The 22,000-nt window shown below is 45.3% G+C and overlaps 1 protein-coding gene and 1 pseudogene across 2 annotated transcripts in view; one reads left to right on the plus strand and one right to left on the minus strand.

The window, feature by feature from the left end:
* LOC111152625 (phosphodiesterase 8A) overlaps window positions 1-22,000 on the plus strand; it is a 148,745-nt gene that overhangs the window by 35,335 nt on the left and 91,410 nt on the right. The window lies entirely within an intron of this gene.
* On the minus strand, window positions 9,699-10,182 carry LOC111152626 (annotated as a pseudogene).

The following is a 22,000-nucleotide window of genomic DNA, read 5'->3' on the forward strand; positions in this document are numbered from 1 at the left end:
TTTTGGTGGTTAATTCACACTCTGGCTTAAACTGTTTCATTGTGGGCCAGTTACAGTTGGTCCGTGGGCCACACTGTCAGCAGTGTGTCCCAGTGTCTGCGATTTCCATTGTAGGACATGCCGTGATTTGATTTAACCAGTCTCTTACTGGTGGACTTCTAGGTGCTTAGCACCTCTTGCCCCAACACCCCTGCCCCAAATCTTCTTTGACATTAGAAATAAGTCCTAATGCTATGAAATCCTTATTTATACAATTATGTATGCACTTTTTTATGACCATGGAGGACTGTTCCTGGGGAAAAAAAGATTTTTGAACATATGACAAACTGCTCTCCAGAAAACTTGTTACCTATTTACAGAGACAAATTTTTGCTATCCTTTTTTACCTTCCAAAAAATCTTTGCTGTTTTAGGTGACAAATAGCATTATTTGAATATCTATTTCTTTGATTACTATTAAGATTGAATTTTTGTCCTGTGTATTTTGGAGTTGATACTTCCTTTGCCAATTCCTTATGGTCCTTTTAAAAAAAAAAATTTATTTATTGAGAGAGAGAGCATGTGCACACTCTCTGGCAGGCAGGGAAGGAGCAGAGGGTGAGGGAGAAGTAGACTCCCTGCTTCCAGGGAGCCTGACCATGTGGGGGCTGATCCCAGGACCCTGAGATCATGACCTGAGCCAAAGGCAGACGCTTAACCGACTGAGCCACCCAGGTGCTCTTTATGTTCTTGATTATTTTTATTTTGGGATATAAGTACCCTTTATGAAGGGCATTTACTCTTTGACCCTATAGTGGCAATATTTTTCACCATTTTTAAAAGAGATTTTCTTTCTTTTTTTTTTTTTTGCTTCACATAGAAAGTTGTCCTTTTTGCAGCAGCTGCTAGCAGCGTCGTTCCTTGTGTGGGGTGGTCAAGGCTTCTGGCTTCCTCGTCTCCACAGCTGCCCTCCATGGGCAGCACATTTGCTGTGAGTCCACCATGCTGGGGGGAGGAACTTAGGAATTCAAAGCTCTTGTGTCAAGGGAGTTGGCATGGGTGATAGGGGATATTAAGGGATTATTTTTCACTTGTAGTGGAATTGTGGTTAGGAAGAAAAATCTATACATACACAGAAGTATTTCAGGGTGAGAAATGTTAGAGAGTTGCTTTAAAATACTATGGCACTGTCTTTGCCACATCTACTGTGAGAAAGAACGAAGGCCATTCTCAGCAGTCAGACTGTCCACATTCCAGAAAATGTCGACATCACTCTGAAGGGGCGCACTGTTGTTGTGAAGGGCCTCAGAGGAACCCTGCAGAGGGACTTCCATCACTGCCATGTAGAACTTCGTCTCTTCAGAAGAGCCTCCAAGTTGACAAGTGGTGGGGAAATAGTATGAACTGTAGCCAGTTCTTTTCTGTCTGTCGTCATGCACAGAACCTGATCGAGGGCATGAAACTGGGCTTTTGTTGCAAGATGAGATCCATGTATGCTCCCTTCCCCCCCAGTGTTGTTACTCGGGAGAATGGTTCTCTTTTTGAAATTCACAATTTCTCAGATGAAAAATACATCTGCAGGGTTTGGATGAGGCCGGTGTTGCTTGTTCAGTATCTCAAGACCAGGATGGTGAGTCAATGCTTGAAGGAAATGACATTGAACTTGTATCAAACTCAGTTGCTTTGATTCAGTAAGCCACAACAGTTAAAAATAAGGATATCAGAAAATTTTGGATGGTGTTTGTTTCTGAAGAAGGAAAGTTCAACAGGCTGATGAGTAAGATCTAAGTTGTCCCTCTATAGAAACAGCAAGATGCCAGATGATTTTTCAGACTTATTTGTGGTATTTTATTATGAAAAATACTTTGTCATTTTACATTTATTTTAATAACACGGGCTCAAAGTGGCAGGTAAAGTATAAAATCTCCAGCTGCCTCCTTTTTTGTTTTTGTGCTTTATTTTCTTTCCATGTGTCTATTTAAATTCCAGTTAACATACAGTGTAATGTTAGTACCGGTGTAGAAGTTAGTGACTCAGCACTTATGTACAACACCTGGTGCCCCTCACCACTAGTGCCCTCCTTCATCCTCAGTATGTGTGATGTTTTAAAGATACAATAAAAGCTGTATCGAGGGGCGCCTGGGTGGCTCAGTGGGTTAAGCCACTGCCTTCGGCTCAGGTCATGATCTCAGGGTCCTGGGATCGAGCCCTGCATCGGGCTCTCTGCTCAGCAGGGAGCCTGCTTCCTCCTCTCTCTCTGCCTGCCTCTCTGCCTACTTGTGATCTCTCTCTGTCAAAATAAATAAATAAAATCTGAAAGAAAAAAAAAAGCTGTATCGATTTGGGACTTTTTCTTAACTAGTAATTCTTTCCAACTATTTGGCAAGTAAACCATTCAGAAATCAAAACAAAACAAAACCCCCAAAAACTATAGCAAAAAAAGGGTAAATGTAGCAAGTGTGTCAAAACTTTAATAATTGAATCTGGGTGGGCATATGGGGGCTCTTTATACTATTCTTTGTTTTTGTGTATGTTTGTGAACTTTCATTGTAAGACATTTTGAAAAAGCTCTTGGGTCTTTGGAGGGCTTGGTTGGGGGTGGTGGTTCTTCAGAGTCCTTGTGGCTTGGGGTTCTCTCGGCCCCTCTCTCCTGGCACCCTGCAGGTGATGTGGTGATTCACATCAGATGTGGAGCCACCCTTAAAGTCAGAAACGAGTCCAAGCAGGAGGCTCATTATTGCCTCTTTATTTAAATGTCCACAGTCATTTGCAAATACTACATATTCTCTCTCAGGTACAAAGTTCTAAGTATATCAGCTAAATTAAGCTTATTAATCTTCCAAATCCCGTCTGTGTTTATTTTGTACGCGCCCAGGCTGCCAAAGAAGGAGGGTGGCATTTAGAAGTCCTCCGCCACAGTTGCGGTTTGAGGCTGCTTTCTCCTTGTACTTCTCACAATTTGGGGCTTAAACAAAAATCTATTTTTAAATTTTGAAATAATTTCAGACTTACAGAAAAGTTGGAAAAATGTAGTGCAAAGAATTCCTGGTAATTCCTCACCCTGATTGCCCAGATGTTCAGGTTTTACTGTGTGCTGTTATCATTTATTCTCTGTATCGGTTAGAATTATTTTTGGAATCATTTGAAAGTAAGTTGCACAGATTATGTCCCTTTACCCCTGAATACTTTAGTACATGTTTCCTCAAAATGGGAAGATTTTCTGTAATCAATACTGATATCAAAACAATGAAATGAATATTGTTACAATACTGTTAACTCTTCTATAAACCTTAATCAAATTTCACCAGTTGTCTCACTAATTTCCTTTATAACAAGAGAAAATTATTATTATTATTATTATTTTTTAATTTGACAGATCGCAAGGAGGCAGAGAGGCAGGCAGAGAGAAGGAAGCAGGCTCCCCGCTGAGCAGAGAGCCCGATGCGGGGCTTGATCCCAGGACCCTGAGATCATGACCCGAGCCGAAGGCAGTGGCTTAACTCACTGAGCCACCCAGTTGCCCTTATTATTTTTTAAAAGATTTGCCTCCCCATTTGAGAGGGAGAAAGAGAGCATGAGTGGGAGGGACGAGGAAGAGAGGGAAATAGAACCCTGCGGATGCCTCGTTGAGCGCAGAGCCCGATGTAGGACTTGATCCCACAACTCTGAGATCAGGACCCAAGCCTATGCACCATCCGGCGCCCCAAGGAAAATTATTTTTTAATCTAGGATCCAATCCAAGATCACCCATATAGTTGTCATGTCTCTTTAGTCTTTAATCAGAGAATGTCCCTTGGTGTTTATATTGGGATCTAGACATTTTGGAAGAGTTCAGTCCAGTTATTTGTAGAATTTTCATTATTTTAGGTTTGTCTGCTGTTCCCGTGATCGATTCAGGTTAGGCACTTCGGGCAGGATACCAGAGATGTGACGTCACGGCCTTCCCAGCGCATCCTGTCGGAAGGCATGGTATTCCTGCTGCTGTCCACTGGGATTCCTTGATTGAGATGATGTCCTGTGGTTTCCTCACTATTTTTCCCTTTGAAATCAGTGACTATCTTGTGGGCAGGTATTTTGAGTCTATGTAAATACCCTTTTTCTCACTAAACTCTCACCAGCTAGCTGTATCATCCGTTGGTGATTTTTGCCTGAAACGTTTGTTACCATAATGGTTACTACATGGTGCCTCTTCAGTCCTGGCTAGGCGTTCTGACGTGCTGCTTTGTTACTCGGCGACTTGCAGTCAGCCTCAGGACTTTGAGTTGAGATACACAGGACATTAGGGCAAAGAGCCGCTGTACTCTGGCATCAGGCCGGACACATGCCTGTGTGCTTCTCGTTTCTCTTTAGGGAAGGCCTGCTTGGGTCCAGGTCTCACCCTTGCCTCTGGCTGTCCGCTGCCGTCTCAGCTCCAGCTCTCTTCCACAGCCCAGCAGTGACATCTGGGTATTAGGAGCAGTTTTTCATGATGTCTGTGGCACAGAACGCAGCATTTCCACGAGGAGAAACCAGCTGAGGCTGCATTTGTCGGAAGATGTCTGTGGCACGGTAGCATGTCACGGATTTCCATCTAATGGGGTCTGGGGAAGATTGTTCATTTTGTTGAATGGCGGATGGATGCCTGTGTTGACATGCTAAAGGGAGAGCGTCCATAGAGGAGAGAAGGCCGGTTAGGACAGAGGGAACTATTGTCAGGATTCTTGAATCGGTGGGCTCAAGTGGTGGGATTAGCTCTGGGCAGGAGGAAAGACTGGCATACATGGAATGGATGCCACCGTTTTTGCAGGTTAGGAGTAAGCACAAATTTTAAGGAGTTATTATTGCCCAAGTGCCTTATCTTTCTTTGTGAAATAGAAGCGTGGGCCTATCCTAAGAGTGAGGGGACACAAACCATGAACACGTCATTGGATAGGGAAAGAGTTGTGGGGGGATAAGAGCTATCTGGGGCCTATAGAAAGCTCTCCAGGCAGCTGGGGGTGGACAGCATGTGTGCTTGGTGGCCTCCGTCTACGAAGCTGTGTGATTTTCTCCAGGAGTGCCCAGCATCCCAGTGAAGAAATGTAGGAAATGAACAGTTGTGTTGATTAGGGCACATAATTTGCCCCACATTGTGTCAGCAAGGAGAGGGAGATGGGAGAGCAGAAGGAGGGATGAGAGCGTAGCACTTGTCAGGAGAGGTGGTCAGTTGGGCAGAAAGTAGAAGAGCGAATGGACTGGAAGTCAGAATTTCAAGAAGAATAAGGGTTCCGCTGAGCTGGCGGGATGGGTATTTTAGTCAGAAGGTGGGATACTGAAGTTGAGCCTTTCTGTCGTGGGACGGTTCTGGCAGATGGGGGGCTGGAGCGGAGTGGGGTGGAGGGAAATCACAGGGTTGTAGCAGAACCTGTGCGAGCCGCTGGGTGGTTTATTTACATGGATGCTGACAGCTGGTTGATGATAGGACACTGGTGGAGGGCGGATGACCATGTTCCAGGTGTTCGGGGAGGTGCTGGAATCTTCAGAGAAGGAGGCGGAGGTGAGCGGGAATGAAACATGATGTTGGCATTTTTGTCGGCCGGGGGATCGGGATGGCTGGATGTGCAGGGGTCCTGGAGCCGGCCGGCTGCAAGCCTCCGGAGGTGCCTCGAAGCTAGTGGAGAGAGGCGTTCGTTCAGCTTTCCAGCAGAGGTTGGTCATCAGGTCTTTGCTGGTTATGTCTTCTTCCTGTAGCCCTGTTCTCTACCTGCTAACTCCTACTGTCCTTCAGGAACGACATCGATTCTTTCAAGAATCTTTCTCAGCGCTGAGGTCTGTGCTTACCTCCGACTTAGCAGGTAGCACACCCTGTTACTGTCTGCTTGCCGCCCTCCTCTCTCGACCGTGCCCCCTCATGGAGGCAGGGACTGCATCTTGCACGGTGCCTGGATCCGTTTGGGTGAACTGTACGGAATTGCTCCTTAGAAAGTGATTTGGTCTGGTTTGTTATGTCTCTCCCTAATGGGTGACTTTATCCTTTGTCAGCTCATCTTGAATCTTTGTCTGAAGTCACACGGCCCTTTCTTAGTTTGGCCTTAGCCAGATGCCACGCGGATGAGCAGAGTTGTTTCATAGTGACCAACCCTAATTTCTATGCAGGCCGCCGACCGTCCGTTCCCTCTGCTTAGGTTTTGGTTTATGTTTTGTTAACTTCGCTTTTCTGTAGAAGAGGTAAAAAGAAACTTGTTTGTATTCCGTTTTCCCCAGGTGCCAAGAATTTCTCAGCCTGTTTGCCCACGCATTTCGTTCTTGTCTGGATTCTGACCGAGTACCCACAGACCAGGCCACGGCCGGGGTGCGGCTCGCTGTCCACTTGAGGGGCGGCGGGCGCTGCTGCTTGAGGCTTCAGCGTGCGAATGGGCGCGGCTGCGCTTGTGAACAGTGACTTCAGCTCACCAGTTGCCCCAGATAGTTTTTCAAAAACTTTTCATGACGTGTGTGCATCACGCATTAAAGAACGCAGTGAAGAATAGAATTTCCAGGTTAAAAACAAAACAAACACACAAATGGAACCAGGTTTATCTGGAGTAATCGTGAAACATTTTCCTTCACGCATTAGGGAGACATGCTGTGGCTAAGTGGGTTAGCCTAGGGTCTTTGACAGCTTATGGTTCTTTTCACTTGATCTTTTCTTCTATTGTCTCCAGCTCAGAGGTGTTTGTTCTTGCTTTTGTGGGCACCGAGAATATACCAGAGACATGCTCTTCATCTCCCAAGGCCACCGTAAGTGCTTGAAGTCAGCTGAATTCTGACTTGAGAGTTTCCTGAGGCCGCATTCCCATCTTCTCTCTGATCTGGACCAGATCCTTTCTAGGGGTACTCTCTCGAAGCCGGGTCCTTGAGATGAGCTCCTTGCATGAGGAGTGCTTGCTCAAAGAGCTTCCCTTCCTTTCTGGAAGTTTCCTTAGTGCTCCCAGGCTGTCCTTCCTGGGAGTCCTGTCTTCGACAGAGTTTCCTGGTTTTTTGCCTCAGGACAAGGGGGACTGTAATATTAACCTTAACTAGTGACATTTAAAGAAAGACACCAAAAGCCTGTTTAACCAATTAAAGTTCTCTGGCCCCAGGCCTGCAGGACACTCTCCTTCCACCAAAAATGCATCTTACTCCCCCCACCCCTCCCTTTTTTAAAAAGAATCTGCTAATCCTTAACAGATTAATCTGAGTTTATATTCAGATGAAGGTTACCCATTAACAGAAAAGCCTGAAACTGTGGATGGGCTTGACAGTGTTGAGAGTGGATAGAAGTAAATAGCCTTTAGACCGGAAACATTTGGTGGGGCCCGGGGACCTGAAGTATCTGTTTGGCAGGGAGTTACGCAGGGGCGTGGGACCTCCCTTAGGTTAGGGACACCTTGAGACTCAGACCAGAACAGTGTGACCTTCCTGTTCTTCAGAGTTTGGCCCCCATGAATCTCAAGCATTTTTAATGCTGGCTCCTTCACAGGGGGCCAGAACCCTACCTTCTACCTTATCCTACCCAGCCCATCCCGTTCATTCCCTTTTACAACCTGAGTATGCATAGACTCCTGGAGAACTTTGCAGGGCTGAATGCCAAGCCCCACATTCTAAGTTAGTGTCCTCTTAGTTAGTGTTGGTCAGATCGCCCACTGACGGGTCGTGACCTCAGGTGTACAGGTCATGCCTGGCACTGTTGTTCCAGTCATTACTGCTCTGTTTCAAACCACCCCAAACTTAGTGGCATTAAACAACAGACATTTTATTATGCTTGTGGATTCTGGCCTAGGAATTTGGACAGGGCCTGGCAAGGAGTGGCTCGCCTCTGTTCTGTGATACCCGAGGCCTCAGATGGCAGGGCAGGACTCCAGTGGCTGTGAGTTAGAGTCTTTTTGAGGCCGCTTCACTGACCTGTCTCGTCCATGGGCCTGCCATGCCTCCAGAGCTGGTGGGATCAGCTGGGATCGTTGACTGAAGTACCCGTATGCAGTCTCTCTCCCAGCGGCTTGGACATCGCGTAGCATGGTTGCTGGGTTCCTACAGGGAAGTGTCTGGGGAGTGAGTGTTCTCAGTTGGTTGAAACAGTCATGAGCCTGTCCAGATTCAAGGGGAGTGAACAGAGATCCCTACCTCTCAAGGCCCTCTCAAGAAGGAGGCCAAAATATGTGCAGCTGCCTTAAAAACTACTAATGGTTTAATAATCAATTTAAAATATTTTATTTATTTATTTGACAGAGCCCAAGTAGGGGGAGCAACAGGGAGAGGGAGAAGCAGGCCCCCCACTGAGCAGGGAACCGGATGCAGGGCTCGATCCCAGGACCCTGGGACCATGACCTGAGCCACCCAGGCGCTCTTTATTTATTTATTTATTTATTTATTTATTTTTAAAGATTTTATTTATTTATTTGACAGAGAGAGATCACAAGCAGGCAGAGAGGCAGGTAGAGAGAGAGGAGGAAGCAGGCTCCCTGCTGAGCAGAGAGCCCGATGCGGGGCTCGATCCCAGGACCCTGAGATCATGACCTGAGCCGAAGGCAGCGGCTTAACCCACTGAGCCACCCAGGCGCCCTCTTTATTTATTTTTAAAGCCATTCTTTTGTTGTTAAAGATTTTATTTTATTTATTTATTTTGAGAGAGAGAGAGAGAGAGCGCGCGCGTGCATGCACATGCACGTGCACAGCGGCAGGTGCAGGGGGAGAAAGAGAATCTCAAGCTGACTCCATGCCTGACACAGAGCCCAAGTGGGGCTGGATCTCAGGACCCTGAGATCATGACCTGAGCTGAAATCAAGAGTCAGACACTCAACTGACTGAGCCACCCAGGCGCCTGGTTGTCGGTTATTTTAAGATGAGGTGGGAAATAAGGTAACAGTGGCTCATGCAGTAAGAATAAGTATGTCAGACTTGTGTTTCAGTTATGTTTGGGATCTGCGTATACTCTGGTTCATGATGTAACGTGTTTTTCTTAGTGTGGATGACAAAATGTATTTTTAAAATACTGTTTAACTGTAGTAACATCTAACTTGTCTTATGAACACCAAATTTTATCTCTTAATACCTCAATGAATAGGTTATTATGATGGGGTTCTTAGTCACTTATAAAGATGAAAACCTAAGGAATTGGTTGTCATTTGCTTGTAAGGACAAAAGAAAGGCCTCTTTTTTGGATCCGCTTTGGAGACCTCCCCAGGCTCCGCTGGAGTCACCACACCTCAGAGGGGGCTTCAGAAGTGGTGGGTCTGGTGGCCAGAACTCCCTGGGGTTTTAATTTAATCTTTGCCTATGGGTTTCCCTAACAAGTAGCAAACACGTGTGAAATGAAGAGGGCATACTTCTCTTTGCAGATGATCAGAAAATATTTAAGGATCTGAAGGCTGAAGAATGAGCCGGAGCAGAGAGAAAGCCAGCCGCCTTCTCTGAGGAAAGTGGTATGTGCAGTGCAGCAGTCTCAGGAGAGGTGTCCCACATCAGCATTGAAACCAAAATGAAAGACTGAGATTAGGGTCTGCTCAAACAGTCTGCCTTCCTCTCCTTCCTCCCTGTTATTTCCATCCTCTCAAAGAAATGTGGAGAGATGACTAAGCAATGGCATTCGCTGTGCTCGTATAAAACATTGTATCACACGACAGCTTTTGTGGAATGGTGCCATAAAAAGACTAAAGTTGTACTCGAATATCTTAGAAAATTTACATAATTCCATGTTACTTTTTTTTTTTTTTTTTAATCATGAAAAAACTGTATTTAGATTTAGCCAGCTGGACTCAGTTTAGATGATCCCAATTTTGTTGGCAACATCCAAAGCATCATAGTCAGGGGCCAGCCAAACGTATGCCTTCTTCTCTCCATCAGGCCTGATTAAGGTGTTGACCTTGGCTACATCAATGTCATAGAGCTTCTTCACAGCCTGTTTGATCTGGTGCTTGTTAGCCTTGACATCCACAATGAACACAAGTGTGTTGTTGTCTTCTATTTTCTTCATGGCTGACTCAGTAGTCAGGGGGAACTTGATGATGGCATAGTGGTCAAGTTTGTTTCTCCTGGGGGCGCTCTTTCGAGGGTATTTGGGCTGCCTTCGGAGACACAGAGTCTTGGGTCGTCAGAACGTAGGTGATGTGTGGATCTTTTTTTTGTGACTGTGGACGCCTTTCAGCACCGCTTTTTTGGCCTTCAAAGCCTTTGCTTTGGCTTCAGCTTTGGGAGGGGCTTCCTTCTTAGCTTTCGGTGCCATCTTCATAAAAGGCCCATGTTACTTCTTAATGTGGAAGTTACACACGTTCACTCTAGAAAACTAGAAAGTACAAATAAGCAAACCTAAAATAAAAATTTTCTGCTGTTTTATACCTAGGGAAAATCACTGATTTTGTCGTTGTTGTTGTTGTTGTAGTTTGTGTATCCTTCCTGTCATTCCTCTGAGGACATATCTATATTAAAAGAACAAAACAGGGGCACCTGAGTGGCTCAGTTGTTAAGTGTCTGCCTTTGGCTCAGTTCATGATCCCAGGGTCCTGGTATTGAGCCCCACATTGGGCTCCCTGCTCAGCGGGAAGCCTGCTTCTCCCTCTCCCACTCCCCCTGCCTGTATTCCTTCTCTCTCTGTCTCTGTCAAATAAATAAATAAAATCTTTAAAACAAAACAAAACAACAAATGATGGGCTCTTACAGTACATTTTTCTGAAACCTGGTTTTGAAACTTAGGTGGATGTGTTCCATGTCAATTAATGTACTTCATTGCCAGAAACACTTCATACTCTTACGTTTCATGGGGATAGTATTAACCATTTGCTGATGACATCTGACTGTTACAAATGTTGTGAACATCCATATAGCTAAATCATTTTCCCCACACCATGATAATTCTTAAATTGTTCCTAAGCTAACACAATTTTTTGAGTGTGAATATATATATATATACATGATACAAAATACCATGATTTTTTTTTTCCATGATTTTTCTTTGAGACGTGCATATAACTTGAACTGTTGAATCAAAGAACGTGAACATTTAAAAACCTTGGTATCCGTACCACTAAATTGTCTTTTACAAACGTACCAGTCTACACTCCTCCCAGAGTGTTATCTGTTCCTGGAATTTGACAGTTGGATTGGGTAGGAACTCATTCCTTGCTTGCTTTTAATTGTGTGATGTGCTTGGGTTGTCACTTCCTCTTAGCCTTTTTTGCCTCTCAAAATCCTGCCTGCTCTTCAAGGCCCAGCTCAGCTCCCATCTCCTACCGGGTCCCTCCCTTCTGCCCCGACTTAGGGATTTGTTTTGTCCTTTTCAGTCAACCGTGGTTATCTTGAGAGTATTAAGCACTGTGTCTTATTTTTAATCTTCTTTCGCATGAGGCTTAATTCAGTGCATGTCTCCAGGACTTATAAATACGGAGTGAAATTTGAGTCCACCAAAAAGGACTGGTGATAGCAAACAGTAGTCTTTCCGAAGAGCGATGTAAGGAATAAAAATATTCGCTAAACAGAAGACCATGCAGAGGTCTCTGGAGAGCATATAATTTTGGCATTTCATTTAGGCAGCCCAGCCTTGAAATTCTTTGTTAATAATAACTGACATATTTTGTCACTTTTCTTATTTTAACCATAGGTAGTAGGATCCCCTCCAGCCAGGATTTTTTTTTTTTTAATGACCGAACTTTCCATTAAAAGTTATTTTCCCAAATTAATGTGGGCTATAGTCAGAAATTTACCTTTCCTATTTTTACTGTCTTTCCCTTCTTCCGCATTGACTTTGCTTCAGGCTCCATTAGAGCTATTCTGGTCTCTTGGGTCTTTTTTTTTAAACTTTAAACTTTGGAGCATCATTCATAATTTGCGGAGACCATTTTCTTTTTTTTTTTAAACCAAAGGCTCTTTTCTGTACTTTTAACATCCGTTACATTTAGCCTCTGTCCTTTATCTTCTCCCAGATACACAGCATTTTATTTCCATGTATTCTTTTTTTCCTCCACTTGAAGTGTTCTGGTGATGCTGAGTAAAATCATGAGAGGGTCCGATGGTAACAGTCTGTAAAATCCTGGGACAGAAACCTTTTCTCATGCCAGCCTCGGCCTCGCAGTGTCCCTGCCAAGCCTTAGCCAGGCCCTTTCGTTGAAGCTGCCCGGGTTGCCCCGTGTATCTGGCACGTTTGGCTGCGACAGGTGGGGCTTTTCAGCTGCAGCTAACGGCCCTCACGGCTCAAGAGCGCCTTTCCTTAGGCGGCGGGTCTGGAGGCCTGAGGTCCTAGGATGGGGGATCCAGAAGCTCCGGGCAGCACGTCTGCAGTCGCCTGCACGGTTGCCGCCCTGTCCTCGGCATACGTCTCACGCCGCGTGGTCACAGGGAGGAAGACGTTCCCCCTGAGGCCCCCTCCCGGACTGACCCGTCCCATCAGGTCCCAGGCCCAGGGCTGGCGAGGGGCGGGGGGGCGGGGGGACGCTGTAGCGACCGCAGCCTGCGGCGCCCTCTCCTGTGGAGCCCCAGCCTCTGTCCCTTTCTCGGACCTGGTCTAGTTCCCCTGTTTGGAGCCCCACCACCATTTCCGTTCTCTTTTCTCGTGTGATGCCCTAGAGACGGCGGACGATGGTTGCGTGGACTCTTCCCGAGCTTTGTCTTCTTGTGGAACCTCTTCCGTTCCTCGTGGCACCTGGCCCCGTGGCCTCCACGGAGTCCTTCCCCGTCTGGCAGGATCTCCCAGCCGCGGGCTCCCCCGGCCCGCCTGCTCTCCTGCCGTGAACATGGACGTGGCCGCTCACTTCCAGAGCTGGCCCTGAGCGGGCCGCTGTTCAGTTTCCAGCTGGTGCTTGTGCCTGGCCCTCACCGTCTGCCCCCAGTCCCTCTGTGGCCTCATCGACTTGCGAATCTTCCGTCTCAGTCACCCTTAGCCACGGGTTGTTCCTGAATGCCCTTTCCCCCTTCTTACCTGGCACAACCCTGCAGTTCCTTGAAGACTTACTTCGGCAGCATCACTCTCGAGAAAACTTCTGTGACCGCCCTTGCCCCTGCCCCCACGGGGGGGAGTTAATCAGTCACTTCACACTCACACTCTGTGCAAGCATTTGTTGTTAAACATTCACGAAGTGTTGTAATTATTTGTATTTTTCTGTCCTTCTATATTGAGCCTCTGGGAGGTAGGATCCATATTTGTATTTCTAAAACTTTGGCATTTGGCATAGGTTTAGTGCATCAACAGTGCCCCTTAAATATTTGTTGAAGTGGAAGAATGAGTGACAGTTTCGTATCCACACCTGCTGATTGAACAGCTACTTCGTACCTTCCTTGCAAAGGAAATCTATGTATACCAGAAGATTATAAGTGATAAAATAGCATAAGATGCTATGACGTTACCGAAGCCTGAATCTGGTAGCGCATTACGGTTCTTACCTGGCGGACGGGACTGTCTCAGCGTGACGTGTCCAACCTAGAGCCGCATGATGATGAGGGGCAGAGCTGGGACTGGACTTCTGTGTCTCTCACATACCTCGTCTTCCAGTTTCTGTGACACCATCTTGCCAGATGGACGGGAGGGGGTTATAATTAGCCCATCCGTGTGGCTGTCCAAGATTCTGCCTCTGTGTTCCTCGTCTGTGTGCCTTTGCCCACGTGGACCTTTCTGTACCTCTCTGCTTGCCGGAGTCCTGCCTGCCTTTGCACACCCAGCCTGATTCTTGCCTTTGGGCCCTCCCTGCTCAAAACTACCTTGCCTTTTCCTGAGTGTCTGTAGCTGTGTAGCTCGCGAGCCAGTGCAGTGCAGATGCAAGTGTGGCCTTGGGGGTCTAGGTACTACACCCTCGCTTACTGGTTGTGTGACGACAAGTAGATTAGCCTTGCTGAGCCTCTGTTTCCCAATTGTGAATAATAACAGTTCCTACTTTATAGGATCGATTAGATAAGATTAGATACTCTTTGGTACATAGGAAACACCCAAACCTTACAAGTGGTTATTGTTGGTAGCGGCTTGGTTACTATTAATCAATCACTGCGGCTGGTTACTGGCCTTCTCAAGCTGCAGTTCTCACGTCCGACTGCTTACTGAGTCCAGTGTTACCCCGTTTTATAGGGGCCATATCCAGACTTAAAGGCTGCACTCCAACACTTGTTGGAATGTGTTTGCGAGTAACATTCACTTACAGCCCGTTCTTGGCCCATGCCAGTACTTAGCCATCTGGAGGTTTGCTCATTTGTGGAGGGGATGTCTCGTTGAAAAAGTCGTTTCTGTGGTCTGCGGAGAGAAAGAACAGAATGTTTTCTATCTTCACAGCTACAAGCAGCTTTGAGGTTCAGTGTTTGTGTAGCTCTAAGTCTCTATTAATTAAGGAAATGGATTAGGAAAGACAGTTTAATGAAAACTCACGTACTGCAGGCAATTTGCACACACTCCAGTGTTTGACACCCTCGTGCAAGCTCACCTCTGGTTGTCCGAGGAGCGGTCTGTAATTCTCTTGACCGTCTTCTTGATTTAATAACCTAGGGAGATTTTTTGTCCTTGGTATAAGGTTTGGATAATTTTGTTGTTTGGATTTTCTCTGTCTTGTAAATGAGAAACCAGGACAACACAGTGTATTAATTATACAAGGAACAAAGGTCGTGGAAACGGTAACTTTTCAAAAGAACCCTTAGCTACCTAGTTTTTAAAGACCTAGGACAGCTTGTTTTACTTCTCAAAGCCTGTGGAATAAACCCCTCATTTTCTCTGATTTACAAGGAAACTAAAATGTGGAAAATTTGATCTTGAGGGGGCATGACTTCTGGTTTATGGGATTGTTTATTTTAAAGTTTAAACATTGCAGTGCCTCATGATACTCTTAGTTAAAAGGAAGTTCTTGTGACTGTCATGTAGCTATAAAAATTATAATTCAGATCTATATTTCTAAGAAAATACTCAATTTTAAGTGGGAAAAAAAAGCACAGGAAAAGGTAGATTTATATGCGACAGGATGTGTGCTCCTATGTTAATAGGAATTACTTTAGGCTAATGAGATTTCAGGTAATACATTTTTGTTTTCTTTTTCCTCTGCACCCTTTCTGTATTGTCTGGATTTTAGAGTGCCATGTGTTACTTTACATTCAAAAAAATTATAAGGCCATTTTCTTTCTGTAGAAAGAAAAGTAGAACTTAAGGTTTGAACATGCTAAAGTCATCCTCTCTCTCTCCTCTCCTGGCATTATCCCTGGCAACCAGGAGAAAAAGAAACAAAAATGAAGACTCTGTCTTTGAAGAAATTAGGAAATGCCTGAAACCTCAAGCCAGAAAAGAAATGGAAAAAGGGTCTTTGAAAGATTGAATCAGGAGTATGAGAGGAAGTAGACAGAAGACACTTAGAGCTGTAGATCCGAGGAAAAGGAAAAACAAACAAACAAAAACCAAGTAGCAAATAACATTTTCCAAGGTGAGAAATACACCATGGGTTTCAAAGGCGAAATGTTTTGTTTGAACTAACGGAAAAGTAGACACAGGCAGGTGGCAGGAGCAGGCCCAGATCCGGTGTGATTCCAAGGTAAGAGGTTGGGGGTTGAGTGAGGACTTACACAAGTGACGTGTGGGGGGAGCAGCCTGATCTGTGGTGGCGGAAGGAGAGGCGCTAAGCCCCTGCAGCCACCTGTCCCTTTTGGTTAGGGGGAGAGAGAAGCTAGAGAACCTTCCCACACCCTGTATGTACACAGACACCATAGTCCTGCCAGAAGAAGAAAGCAGTCTCCTGTTCCCTTCAGTATGGCTCTGGCCATTCTCCCAGATGAAGCGTCTTCAAGTAACTGGTCCAGGAAAAACGGCCTTCAAAAATGTATGATCAAAGAACGGGCCAGTTTAGGATCTAGACAAACATGATTACCAGAAAAAAATGATAAGGAGACATGAAAACAACAACAACAACAAAAATGATGAACAGCTCTCTCTCTAGAAAAACACTGGCACAGAACAAATGAAAATTATGACTGAACATTTCACAAATTAGAAAAAGTCCACCTTCATAAAGAACTGGAGCATGAAAAAGAACTACAGGACCTCAGGGAAGAGCTGAGAAGCCAATAGGAAAAGGCACCCAAGTCCAGGAAGGACAGTGAAGGAGAAGAAGAAAACCATCAAGGTTTGAACGTGCTGTAACACGATGTATGGAAAACTGGAATGGAGCAGGTGAGCGGAGTGAAATAGAACTAGTTACAAAGAATTAGGGAGGGAATGGTAGATACACAAAATGTACAAAAATTGTCTACAGCAGGGGAAAGAAATGTGAAGGGTTCTTTTGGCTGTTGATTTTTTAGAAGATCTATTTATTTTAGAGTGTGTGCCTACGGGGGAGGTGGCAGAAGAAGAGGGAGAGAGAGGATTCCAAGCAGACTCTCTGCTGAGCACAGAACCTGACCAGGGGCCTGGTCCCAGGACCCCGAGACCATGACCTGAGCCGAGATCAAGAGTCGGCCGCTTAACCGACTGAGCCACCCAGGCGCCCCGGAAATTTGAAGTTTTGGGCTGCAAATGTAAAGAATTATTTGGGCAGCCGGACCAAAAGCTCAGCTCACTTGTGAGAGGGGAAACTGTGGCTGCTTCCTAGCATCAGTCCACACAGGAGAACATTGACAGATTCCTTCAGAAGTGTTGATGACTCAACACTCCAGCATTTTATATTCAGTGAAATTGTTTAAAAAAAAAAAAAAAAAGGTATTTAATGTAAGATATTGAAAAGATTATTCTCATGAACCCTTCTTGAGGAGTCTAGTCAAAGATAAACTTCAGTCCCCCAAAAGAGCACTAGAGAAACTACAGCAAAAGAACTGGGAATAGGTGCAGAATCTGTTTAATTGTAGGGTATTAAAACAAATTTAAAGAGTAGCGCAATATAACAGAATGTAGAAGTTATATAACCTGACAGTGGGAAATTAACCAGCCAAATTTGAGAGAAGAAAGGGAAAGTAGATGGGTGGTAAAGTAAGAATGTTCTTTTGTCTTTAATAGCTAGGGTTCAAAGAGCATCATTTAGAACTAATACATAAGCTGATAGAGGTATAGGTGTATTTAAGAGTACAAAGCTAAATGGGAAAAGAGGACATAATGGGCCAAAGGGTCCTGGAGGGTAGTGCAGGGGAAGAAAATATTGTAATTCCATCCTTTCTTATAGGGGATTAAGTAGATAATGCCTAAAGAGATAAGGTTTACAAATATTAATAAAAGTAACCACTAGATAAAAATATAAGCCATCTTAAATATCAAAATAGACACACTGAAGGAAAACAGTCTTTAAAAAGAAAACAAAAATGATAGAATTAAGGCCAATATCTGTCATATCAACAAATATAAATGGGAATTGGAGGTCACAAGATGGCGTCCAGCAGCTTGGTCATCAGAAAGTCAAGCCACATACTCCACGGATACAGAGACCCCTTAACAGAAGAGGCACCTCAAGCTTCATATTCCAGAAGCGTCGAGAACACAGGAATTCCATCTCATACAGATTTGTCTCCCCTCAGCCAGCCAGGGAGGTGTATGGTTTAAGGTGATTACCTTCATTCCTTTGAAGAAATTAAAAGTCCCAAACCAATAAGTGAATGAAACTAAAAAAAAAGCTACAAAGTCATTTAACATGAATAGCATATTAGAGGTTTTGGTGACTCTCTTGAGAGCTGTCACTGGGCTGGGCACCTGGGTGACTCGGTTGAGCATCTAACTCTCGGTTCAGCTTCAGGCACTGTCTTGGGAGTTGTGGGATCGAACCCCATGTGGGGCTCCACACTCGGTGCAGAGTTGGCTGGAGAGTCTCTCCTCCCTCTGCCCCTCCCCCTGCTCATGTGTGCGCTCTCACTCTTTCTAAATGGGTAAATAAAAAAAATTTTTTTAAAAGATTTTATTTATTCATTTGACAGAGATCAGTAGGCAGAGAGGCAGGCAGGGAGAGAGGAGGAAGCAGGCTCCCCACGGAGCAGAGAGCCCGATGCGGGCCTCGATCCCAGGACCCTGGGATCATGACCTGAGCCGAAGGCAGAGGCTTTAACCCATTGAGCCAGCCACCCAGGTGCCCCGGTAAATAAAATCTTTAAAGAAAAAGCTATCACTGGGATTTTGCAGCAGAACCAAAGCCTTATTATTTAATCTGTGGTTTCATGAAAATTGTGTCTGTGTGTGTAACTATAGTGCACATGAGGATTCTGGTGTAGATGGCATTTAGCAGTCTGTAATACCACCTCCCAGATCTTCGGTTTGACTCCCCGAGGTCGAAAACTCCCAACACCGAAAGCAGGCTGAGGAGGCCACTTAGTACTAGAGTTTGTAGAGCTGATTGATGGGGCTGGATTGAACAACGCACGTGCCATGCGACAGGAATGTCAGCCCTGCCGACGTGAAAGAGGAGAGGAAGAACTGTTGCCTTCCTCATGGTCTGCCTCCCGGTTTGCCTCGGCGGCCACCCCAGATGGCTCTGTTGAACAGCAATCCTTTTCTCCCTCTGGCTTCCCATTGGCCCTTCGTGCCACACACGCTCAGATTCCTGCTCTCGGCACTCATCTGAGCGCGGGGTGAGGATGCTTTCTTGTTTCAAGGCGCCTGTTAGGAACGGGGCCCTTAGGAAGGGCCCCGACGTTCGAGGACAAAGCACTCCTGTCATGCAGGCAGAGCCACTTCACCCGAAAGCACAGTGGGCTCGAACGTGAAAATGTCAACTTTCCCTCCCACTCAGCAACACCTGAGTACTTGGGGCGCAGAGCTGTGAGCACAACTTGGCTTTGGGCAGATGCTGGATCTGGGTAGCCTGTGGATGTCAGGTCATTCTCAAAGGTTTCCTGCCTAAGATGTTAGCTGCCCAGGCGGAGGGGACCCCTGCACTAAAGGCTGTGTCATCTACACTGGGGAAGGAGTTGAGGGAGGATTGGGAAAAACCAGCTGGACGAGAGGTACTGCCCATCTGAAGCAATGGCAGTGGGAGGGACACAGAAGGAGAATTTCCAAAGAAACCACAGATATGCTCCAAAAGAGAAAAAGCTTTAAAAATCCATCAGATTCCAAGAGTGAGAGATCATCTGATGGTACCAGGCAAGTGAGAACTTCTCTCTGGCCTTTTCCTATGCCCCCTGCCTCAAACAGCAGCTAGCAGGTGGGGGAGGAAGGGAGAGAGAGAGAGGCAGCCACCCCCCTTCCCGGGGCGCGCTGCCCCTGCAGCCGGCCCTGCTGGTGGAGTGAAGTTTTCTTCAGATGAGAACGGAAGTGCTGTTAGGATACTGGACAGATGCTTTCTTCTTAAAGTAAACGCTTTTTGAAAGTTAATACAGAAATCCTAAGTGTGCGACTTGATGAATTTTTGTAAATGTAACCACACAGACAAGCAATCAAGCAATAGAACATTCCAGGACCCTATAAGGCCTCCTTGTGTTCTCTCTCCATCTCGCCCCCAACCCCCCCAACCCAAGAATTACTGTAGTTTTGCCCAGTTTGATCTTTATATAAAGGAAGTGGATTGATCATTTTTAATGATTGAACTGAGGCCATATGTGTGACTTAATGAGTGTACCGGGTTAAATAGAGTCCTTCCAAAATTAATGTCCCCTGGAACCTCAGAATGTGACCTTATTTGGAAATAGTCTTTGCAGATGGAATCAGTTAGGATAAGGTCATACTGGGTTAGGCTCAGCCCTGATCCAGTGACCGGTGTCCTTGTGAGAGGTCTGTGTGAGGACAGAGAATTTAGAGCGATGCAGCTACAAGCCAAGGACTGCTGGGGTTTCTGGAAGCCACCAGAAGCTAGGGGAGAGGTGTGAAACAGCTGCTCTCTCCCTCAGAGCCTCCAGAATGAACCAGGCCTGCCTCCACCTTGATTTTGGACCTCTGCTCTCTTGAACTGTGAGAAAATAACTTTCTGGGTGTTTTGAGCAACCTAAGTTGCGGTCATCTGTTATGGCAGCCTCAGGAAGCTAACAAAATGCAACTCTGGGGCTTTGTGTTAAAGAGTGGGCAGAAAATTTACCAGACTTGTCTCAGTTTAAAGAGTGGAGGAAGTACTACTTCATTAAACTGGTTTAAAAGTGGGAAAGAGACTTAAACATCACTTTTCTGGTTACCCTGCAAGAAGAGCCCTGCATCTTCAACCTACCAATTACAGAAGCGAGCCACTGGCTTTCTCGAATATCAGGATCTTAAGTGAACAGCAGGGCAGTGGAGGTGAGACCTTGTCCAGATTTATCTCATGCACTGTCATTTACCACCAAGACCTTTTTCTCTGAGTCACATGTCCCCAAGCCCATAAACCTCTCTGAGTGGGTTCTGCCGGGAAGTTCTGTGGTGACTCCTGGTGGGGCCCTGTCCTTAGACCCGCCACTGTTCAGTTAGCCCAAGTGATTGCCCTAACCTAGAGTGAGTAGAGCTCATCAGAGTTAAGAGGTCATAAATGCAAAACCACATACTCAGGCTTCTTGTTCTCTCCCCCTGCTCGTCTGTCTTCAGGCCGTGTATGATTTGGTAGATTCAGCGAGCCCTGCAGACCTGCTCTGCTCTGTCCTTCTCTGGAGATTTTAGTGTGCTGGGAGTCTGCGTGTCCCCAGCCAGCTGTGTACTGGAAAGTATTTAGGGAAAATTAACATGTAGTAAGTGAAACCAGCCACTTGCAGAAGTGGCCTGCCCTCATTTCATTTTCTCAGGGTAATTATAATTTCATGTTTTAGATTTATTTCTTATCACTGTCATGTATGTTTGATACTTTATTTCTAATAACTCTTTTTTTTTAAAGATTTTATCCATTTATTTGACAGACAGAGACCACATAGTAGGCAGAGAGGCAGGCAGAGAGTGGGGGGAGGCAGGTTCCCTGCTGAGCAGAGAGCCCGACGCGGGGCCCGATCCCAGGACCCTGGGGTCACGACCCGAGCCGAAGGCAGCGGCCTAACCCACTGAGCCACCCAGGCGCCCCTCTAATAACTCTTTATTAGGAGAATTTTCGTACACTGTTAAATCAGCATGACAATATTCAGGTTTCCTTTAGCTTGATATGTAAAGATTTTTAAAATGTATTTAGATATCCAAATTTTATTATTAATCTCTACATTTTTTGCTTTTGTTATTGGTCTTCCAGGTTTTTTTCTACAAAATCACATGGTTATAGCCTGACATTTTTATATGAAAATTGTGCCTTTGGTTGAACTAGAAGTCTCGCTTCCTGTTTTTTGTGCCTCATGCTTTATTTTCAGATTCAGTTATGTATGCTCAAAACCAGTACTGTTTTTCACTTCTCATTATATGTTATAATTTATTTTTATTTTTATTTTTTAATATTTTATTTATTTATTTGACAGACAGAGATCACAAGTAGGCAGAGAGGCAGGCAAAGAGAGAGAAAGGAGGAAGCAGGCTCCCTGCTGAGCAGAGAGCCCGATGTGGGGCTCAATCCCAGGACCCTGGGATCATGACCTGAGCCGAAGGCAGAGGCTTTAACCCACTGAGCCACCCAGGCGCCCCTATATGTTATAATTTAAATGGAAAACACTTTTTCCCCCCCAAAAAGAGGTCAGACACTTTCTATGATAGCTAAAGAAAATGTGGTCAAAAATAGCAATCGATGGGGGGGGTGGGGACTAAAATGCGCAGAGAAACAACAAGGCAAGAACCTACTCAAGCAGAATTTTGAATATTTGGTTAATTGAGGATATACTCAACTGTAACGAAATTAAAGATTGTATCATTTCTGCGGAGACCTTTGAGAATGAGTTAGAATATCCATTCAGCTGGAGAGATTTCACAGTGAATTTGGAAAAGAACAGAATGATTTCCTAACAGAAGCCAATCAGGAAACCTAGTCATTTTTCTTTTTACTCTGTCACCTGGGATTGTTTGTCCTTTCTTCTTAGATAGTTCCTTTAGGAAATCTTATTCTCACAACCTGAGGAAATGTTGCAGATTTTAATTATTCAGTAATTATTCAGCAGTTACCAAACACCGTATTTATTTAGATTCCAGTTTTATGAAAGTGAATAGAACTTAAAAGCTCAGCCTGGCAAGGGAAGTGAGGGAATGAAATTCCGCTGTGATGAAGATAAGCCCAGAATAACCTGGGAACACCATAGGTTCGGCGCCTCATCCAGACGGAGGT

This window comes from Enhydra lutris, unplaced genomic scaffold (assembly GCF_002288905.1).
Source record: "Enhydra lutris kenyoni isolate GAN:26980312 unplaced genomic scaffold, ASM228890v2 scaffoldscaffold29, whole genome shotgun sequence".
NCBI lineage: Eukaryota > Metazoa > Chordata > Mammalia > Carnivora > Mustelidae > Enhydra > Enhydra lutris.